The 7101-nt window shown below is 42.1% G+C and overlaps 1 pseudogene; it reads left to right on the top strand.

Moving 5' to 3' along the window:
• The first annotated feature begins 869 nt into the window (after positions 1 to 869).
• LOC101586272 lies at positions 870 to 2308 on the top strand (annotated as a pseudogene).
• Positions 2309 to 7101: the final 4793 nt, after the last annotated feature.

The following is a 7101-nucleotide window of genomic DNA, read 5'->3' as shown; positions in this document are numbered from 1 at the left end:
AGGAAGCTCTCCACACTCTCACCGGACCTGTGCTAGGACTGGGTCTGGGGGTTCCCGGAATTTGGCAGAAATTCCTACTCGGCGGTAGGGGTGGGGAGGTACGGCGGAGTGGTGGGGGGCGGCCCGAGGGGGTGGGACAGGGTCTGGCCCACGCTAAATGCATTTCTAGAACACTTTTATTCCAACAGTTTCCTTTTTCTGTTCTCTCGGCAAATGAAGAAAGACAGTCAGAAATAGCACTGGAAAGTTCTACCACTGTCTCATTAGCTGAATACCAGATTCTTGGTTACATCTTCCTGGGAGAGAACTTAGGGGAAACTGTAATTTCATGGCCAGGAAAAGGACACAATCTTGAGGACAAGGAGCACTTTCTGAACTTTTCTAGACAGATTTGGTATTCCCTCCAACTGTGAGTTTTGATCCAAGAATGTCCTACCAGTATTTATCTCTCCACCTGAAGAATGACAGTTGCTTTAAAAACATTATATAATACAGTAGTTATGTAGTTCAATCTGATACTCTATGATATGGATTTGTAGAAAATCTGAAGTGAAAAACTAGAATTCAGAAATCTGTCTTTCCATTTTCAGTATGTGACAACATAGGTTACTTAATCTTTCTGTTTCTTTAACTATAGAGAACATTAGTAACAACTTTCTCTACTTAATAAAACTATTCTGAAGATCAAATGAGAAGTGTGTTAAGAGATTTTAGCATTAGAATCTTCCTGTCTTTGGGTTCAAATCTCACTGCTCCACCGTGCGGTGCATGTTCCATCCTGCCAACCAGCAACAAGCAAAGGAAAAAAGCCTACATATTTTCTTGCCCCATACATTCCTAGAGGCAAGCAAAACAAGTTAATTTTGGCCATGAGGGAAATTGTGCACTTCCTGGCCAGTCAATGTGGCAACCAGATTGCTGCCAAGTTTTGGGAACTCCGCTCCACTGGCACCTAACACAGGGACAGTGACCTGCAGCTCAACCACATTTCCATGTACCAAAATAAAGCCTCTGGTGGCAAATATGTTCCTATGCAATTTTGATAGCATAAAACCTAGGACCGTGGACTTTGTTCAACCTGGTCCCTTTGGCCAGATCTTCAGACCAGATAATTTTGTTTCTGATCAGTCAGGGTCAGGCAACAAGTGGGTGAAGGACCACTACCTACAAAGAGGGGGCTGAGCTGGTGGACTCTGCCATGGACGTGGTGCAGAAAGAGGCCAAGAGTTGTGACTGCCTGCAGGGCTTCCACCTGACCCACTCTCTGGGCAGGAGCATGGGCTCTGGCATGGACACACTGCTCATCAGCAAGATCTGAGAAGAGTACCCCGACCTCATCATGAACACCTGCAGCATGGTGCCCTCCACCAATGTATGTGGCACCATGGTTGAGCCCTACAAAGCCACCCTCTCTGTCCATTAGCTGGTGGAGAACACAAATAAACCTACTGCACTGACAAGAAGGCCGTGTACAACATCTGCTTCCACACTTTCAAGCTGACCATACCTACCTATGGGGACCTTAACCACCTGATCTCAGCCATCATGAGCAGTGTCCCCATCTCCCTCCACTTTCCTGGCCAGCTCAATGCCTACCTACACAAGCTGGCCATGAACATGGTGCCCTTCCCATGCCTGCACTTCTTCATGCCAATATTTGCCCCTCACCAGCTGTGGCAGCCAACAGTACTGTGCCGACTGTGCCCAAGCTCATCCAGCTGGTCTTTGATGCCAAGAATATGATGGCCATCTGTGACCGCACCACAGCTGCTACCTTACAGTGGCCACTGTCTTCCAAGGCCGTATGTCCATGAAGGAGGTGGATGAGCAGATTTTCAATGTACAGAACAAGAACAGCAGCTACTACGTGGAGTGGATCCCCAACAACGTGAAGACAACTGTTTATGACATCCCACAGCGTGGCCTCAAGATGGCTGTCACCTTCAATGGCAACAGCACTGCCATCCAGGAGCTGTTCAAGTGCATCTTGGAGTAGTTCATAGCCATGTTTGGGCCCAAGGCCTTCCTGCACTGGTACACAGGCATGGGCATGGATGAGATGGAGTTTACAAAGGCTGAGAGCAACATGAATGACATGGTGTCCGAGTAACAGCAGTACCAGGATGCCACTGCAGAAGGGCAGGAAGACTTTAGCATGAAAGCCGAAGAGGAGGCTTGTGCCAGAGTCCCTGTCACCTCGGGTTCCTCACACTCTCAGCCAATTCAGCTGCCACTTTCTTTCACAATTCTTTTGCTGCTTCTATCTTGTTTCTTTCAGAAGTGTAGAACAGTGCCTGGCACACAGTAGGTGCCCAATAAATACTTGTTTGTTTGATGTCTCTTCTTCCTCTACACTGGCAAACCTAGACCTCTGTCATTCTAAATAACCCTGCATTTTCTGCTGACTTTCGCAACGGTCTAGCTCATATTTCTGTTTTCAGACTCTCCAATAAGTTGGGTCTCTTCCAGATCCTCTTTAGAACCAGGCAGGTGTTGAAAACCCATGGAAGGGCCACCATGGGGAGCCAAAGGGGAAGAGGGGCAGAGGGCGATGGCCAGTTTGGGGAGGAGAGTGGGGCTTCCCAAGGGAGGCAGTGGGGAAAGGGGAATCCAGGCTCTCCTGCTCATCTCTAGGCATTTCCACACTCAGCCTCTCAAGACAGTAAACAGCATGAATTTCATATTATTCAGAGCATGTCACTCCTTTCAGAGAGAGGCTGCCACTGTCCCAAGGCCCTTCCACCTTCTGTTCCTGAGGGAGGTGACCCAAGGTGTGGAGAGGTACATACCCACCTGCCTTTGTGTTCTGATCACTTCCCAGGACAGGAGATGCCCTCTTTGCAGTATATCTCTTGCTTTTGCCTCACCCCTGACTTTGTCCTGTCCTACACTTAGATGTCTGTTTTGTGTTGGACTTACTGCCTTTTTTCATATTGAAGAGACATTTCCCCAAGAGCCAAAAATAAATGGGCATTCGAGTGAGTGAGCAAATGAGTGAGAGAGATTCTAGTATTGTAAATGAAAATGGTGAAGAACTTTTCATGATATTGCAATATTTCCTAATAATAGATAGTCATATTAGAAATTTTTTACTGTATAAAGAAATGTTTGAAACACACATAATGAAAAGGTATTTTTGTATATGATACTTTAGTGATCCAGAAAAGCTTACCCAAGCAGCTTGTGTTATATTTAGTATGGGGGTTGGGAACTGGTAGAATTTGTTGAGAGACTAGAATGAACTAATTCTCATATTTATTATGTCATCTACAATAATAAGTACAGAGTACACGTTACTACTACTGTAAAGAACATTTGCCTATGTTGTAAATGTATTACACCCCAAGCACAATGCTAAGCATGTTGTATACTATCTTATCACAACTTCACAATGAAAGTATTATCATCCATTTTTATAGATTATGAAGAGACTCCAAGAAAGCTAAATAACCAAAACTCAGGTTTCTCAGCTCAAAATAACTATTTCCATCTTTTTATCTTGAAATGTCTTATAAGCAAACATTATTCACAAACCGAGAACCAAGCCATGTACATCGACAGGGATTCCACAGTGCTCTAGCGTTGCCCTACCCCCAAGCGCTCTACAGCTCAGAATGTGACAGAAACAATTCAGACACGCTCATCACAAGTGATTTTTCCATTATGTCTTGTAATCGCAGACTGTTACGTGTCTTTGCCTAGATGTCCTAGAGCAACAGATAGAAAGCACAGAAACATGCAACAAGGTGCCAAGTGGCTGGAGTAGCCTGAACTCTTGCTAATGAAAACACTCCTGGGTTTCTTACTGCTGTATTTCTGTGATCAGCATGTGGAAACTGAAGTGATGTTCCTTCTGCGTCACTTGTGAACACAAAAATTATATCATGGGCAGTCTCTCTCTCTCTCTCTCTCTCTCTCTCTCTCTCTTTCTTTCTTGAACCCTCCTTTTATCTATTTACTACTTTTCTGTTATGATAAGAGCAAGCCATACATTTTGATGGTATCAAAAATTATCATTTTTGAGCGATTCTCTCGTCCTCTTTTCCCCACTAGGACCTGCATGACACGAACATTGAATACACCAAGCAAAATGGTGCTACACATCTTTGTAAAATGTTGGCTAAGTTGGCATAACACACTCAGAAGAGGGGAAAAGCTTCGCATGGGTGCTGGTGACTTCCCTTTGGAGGCTTATCACCTCCAAAGTGTTTGCCACTTATCTGCGTGATACTTTGCTCTAGCTTGGCCCTTTTCACTAAAAGTATTTTTAGACAATCCCCAATGAATCTAAGCTTCTAGGATACGTAAAAGTTCTGTCAAATCATAGCAATGATGGACTATGCAGAGAAGAATCACCTGTATTTATTTTAGTATTTCTTTATTAAAATAGTTAAATCAAAATTTTTGTGATAGAATCATTTGCCATACAATCATACACATCACAAGATGTCCATTGTGTGCTAAATGAATACTTCAAGTCTCTTATTTTAAGATGCCCTGTGAGTCAATATTATTTATGATATATATATATATATATATATATATATATATATATTATTGAACACATACATGCATATGTATCTCATGTCTCCTGAAGGCATCTGCCCCAGGCCCTGTGATCTGATCACATTTCAATATGTGAAAACCCAGGGAGACCACATGAATAACAACAAAAAATGCTTAGTACAACGGAACATAGGATGGAGAGATGATAGACTGAGAATTAAAAGGGGGAAATTATTGTATGCAAGCATAAGTAGGCTGTCGGGGAGGAAGTTGCTATAGGAGACAGGAATAAATCTCCCAAATGGCAATTCAAATCTCATGACAAGTCTAAAGGTGGAGAATGCGTTATGTGGAACACCGCTGCTATGCTGGCCTGTGCAGCCTTCTAGCACAAACACGTATTTATATTTAACTTAAGCACAATCTGTAGTAACATTATTGAAGGGAGGGAATCAACAGTGAAGTTCAGAGAAGGGTCTTAGAAGCTGCTGGATGACAATAATGGATATCAAAGGCACAACAGGCTTGAAAGACACTCCACCATTTGTAACAATAAATCTTCTTGACCAGCAGAATTAAGACTGGGTGCAGAAAATAAGGGAGTGGAGTTTGTGTATCAGTTCCTCGGAAGATTTCATCAGGAGGCAAGGATGCAGAAGACAGGAGGATGTGGACATGACCACGAGATGCGGTGTCTGCCCTGAGGAGCACAGTCCCACGGAGCTACCCTCAGAGCCCTTGCTGGGGTCTTTGTCCAGGACTCAGCTGAGTGAGCTGGAATAGCCATTTTCTGGTGGAGAGGATCAGACTACTGAACCAAAGGGACACCAGCCTAACAGAGCTAAGTCTTCCTCGTGGAGCAGTGGTTTTGTTTGTTTTTATGAAAATAAATGTATAAACTATTTCATTAGAGATAAAGAAGTGATCAAAAAGTTAAATAGGGCTTATAACTTATCAGAAAAGACAGTGTTCCTAGAGCTCAAGGGACAAGAAAAATATGGGCACAGCTGAGGTAAGAGTCAAGTTTCTAGGGAAGCAAAGAACTTCAGTTCCTGCTGATTCTTTTGAGAAAGTATGGTATGCAATATTTATTTCTTCAATATTATGAGGAGGAAAAATCGTAGTGAGAAAGACTGGAAGATAAGGAACTCCATTAAAAACTGATTTGAAAGTTGACTGAACTTTCTCTTGTTCTCCCGTACAAATATAGACCAAAAATCAAAGTCTGGTAATATTAAACATGTTATTTTCTATTCCTGAAGAAAGAAAACTATAGGATAAAGTGCCAAATTACTATATTTTGGAAAAACTGCCATTTACAACATATGGGTAAATACTTACAATCTCAAATCCTGATGTTAACTCTACCAACTGCAGTGCATACCTTTGTTATGATCAACAATAATGCATATTTGCTTTACCCTTTCAGCACCACTGTATGAATATAGCTTGTCAGTTACAACACACTTTATGCTGAACAGCAGCTAAAGCCCGACCTTTAGTTTGCTGACTGCATGAACCATGAATGTGCCATAGCATTCCAAAGGACATAGAACGTTAAATCTCCCCTACATTTTGAAGTTTAGATGGATTTAACCTCCCCTTCAACTTGTATTCACTCCAGCCATGCAGATTCTGCACAACCCAGTGGAATGTGTGAGGAAAGAGGTCAGAGAGAGTGCATTGTGGTGGGGAAAAAGCTCTCAGTGAACTCCAAGTTTCCAGAAGTGCTTTTTACTTTCCATATTACCATTCTGGTGAATGCAACCAATCACAACTTCTAGAAACTATTGCCTTCCTTTACAGATTGGGAAACAGTAAAGTCAACTAGTGGATTCAGTTGCAAAGTTTTATAGTCCAACTTCTCTAGAAAACAGAGGTATAGGATCTGAAGGAAAGAGTTGAAGGGCTGTAGCAGAAGGGACCAGAAAAACATAAGGCATCTACTATGCATCCCTTCAGTTTGAAGGACACACTGTGTTACCTGATCCTGTCTGTTTGGAATTCTATGGCCATATTCTATGCATTTCTAAGTCACTGGCTCATGAACTCTACTGGTAATGGAGAAGCAGATCTTTACAATAAAAGAAGTCTGTCCCTCATTTTGTTTGTTTGTTTGTTCTAAATCTATATAATCAATGCCTAAGAAGCAGAAATAGTTCTTTATAAAAAGAATTCTATTCAGAGTCATTTTTTAATTTTAAAAATTTACTTAAGGACTAGTCTGAAGCCTAATCTACAGTCCCCCCCCCCCTAGAATGCCCCTTGGATCACTCCTGTTAGTAGATTTATTGTAAATCAATTATTGCAGTTTTGCTTTAGCTTTCTGAGCGGTGGGTGATTTTTACTTACAATCTATGCAAGAGATCTACAGAGGGAAAATTATTCCACTTACTTTGAGCATTCCCAAGTTTCAGAGGAACCATCCATTTCTCTTCTACCAAATCCTTTTATCCTCTCTCTGTGACCCTGGCCCTGACAATGTCATCCTTCCCTACTTTGCCTATGAATTCAATATTCACATTCATTTGCTAGACATCATTTAATTGAGCATAAACTATGTGCCAGACACTGGGCTTCAATATGGAAATGCAT

This window comes from Octodon degus, unplaced genomic scaffold (genome assembly GCF_000260255.1).
Source record: "Octodon degus isolate 3935 unplaced genomic scaffold, OctDeg1.0 scaffold00096, whole genome shotgun sequence".
Lineage (NCBI taxonomy): Eukaryota > Metazoa > Chordata > Mammalia > Rodentia > Octodontidae > Octodon > Octodon degus.
Note: the sequence above shows the minus strand (reverse complement) of the source record. Positions and strands in the feature narration are given on the sequence as shown.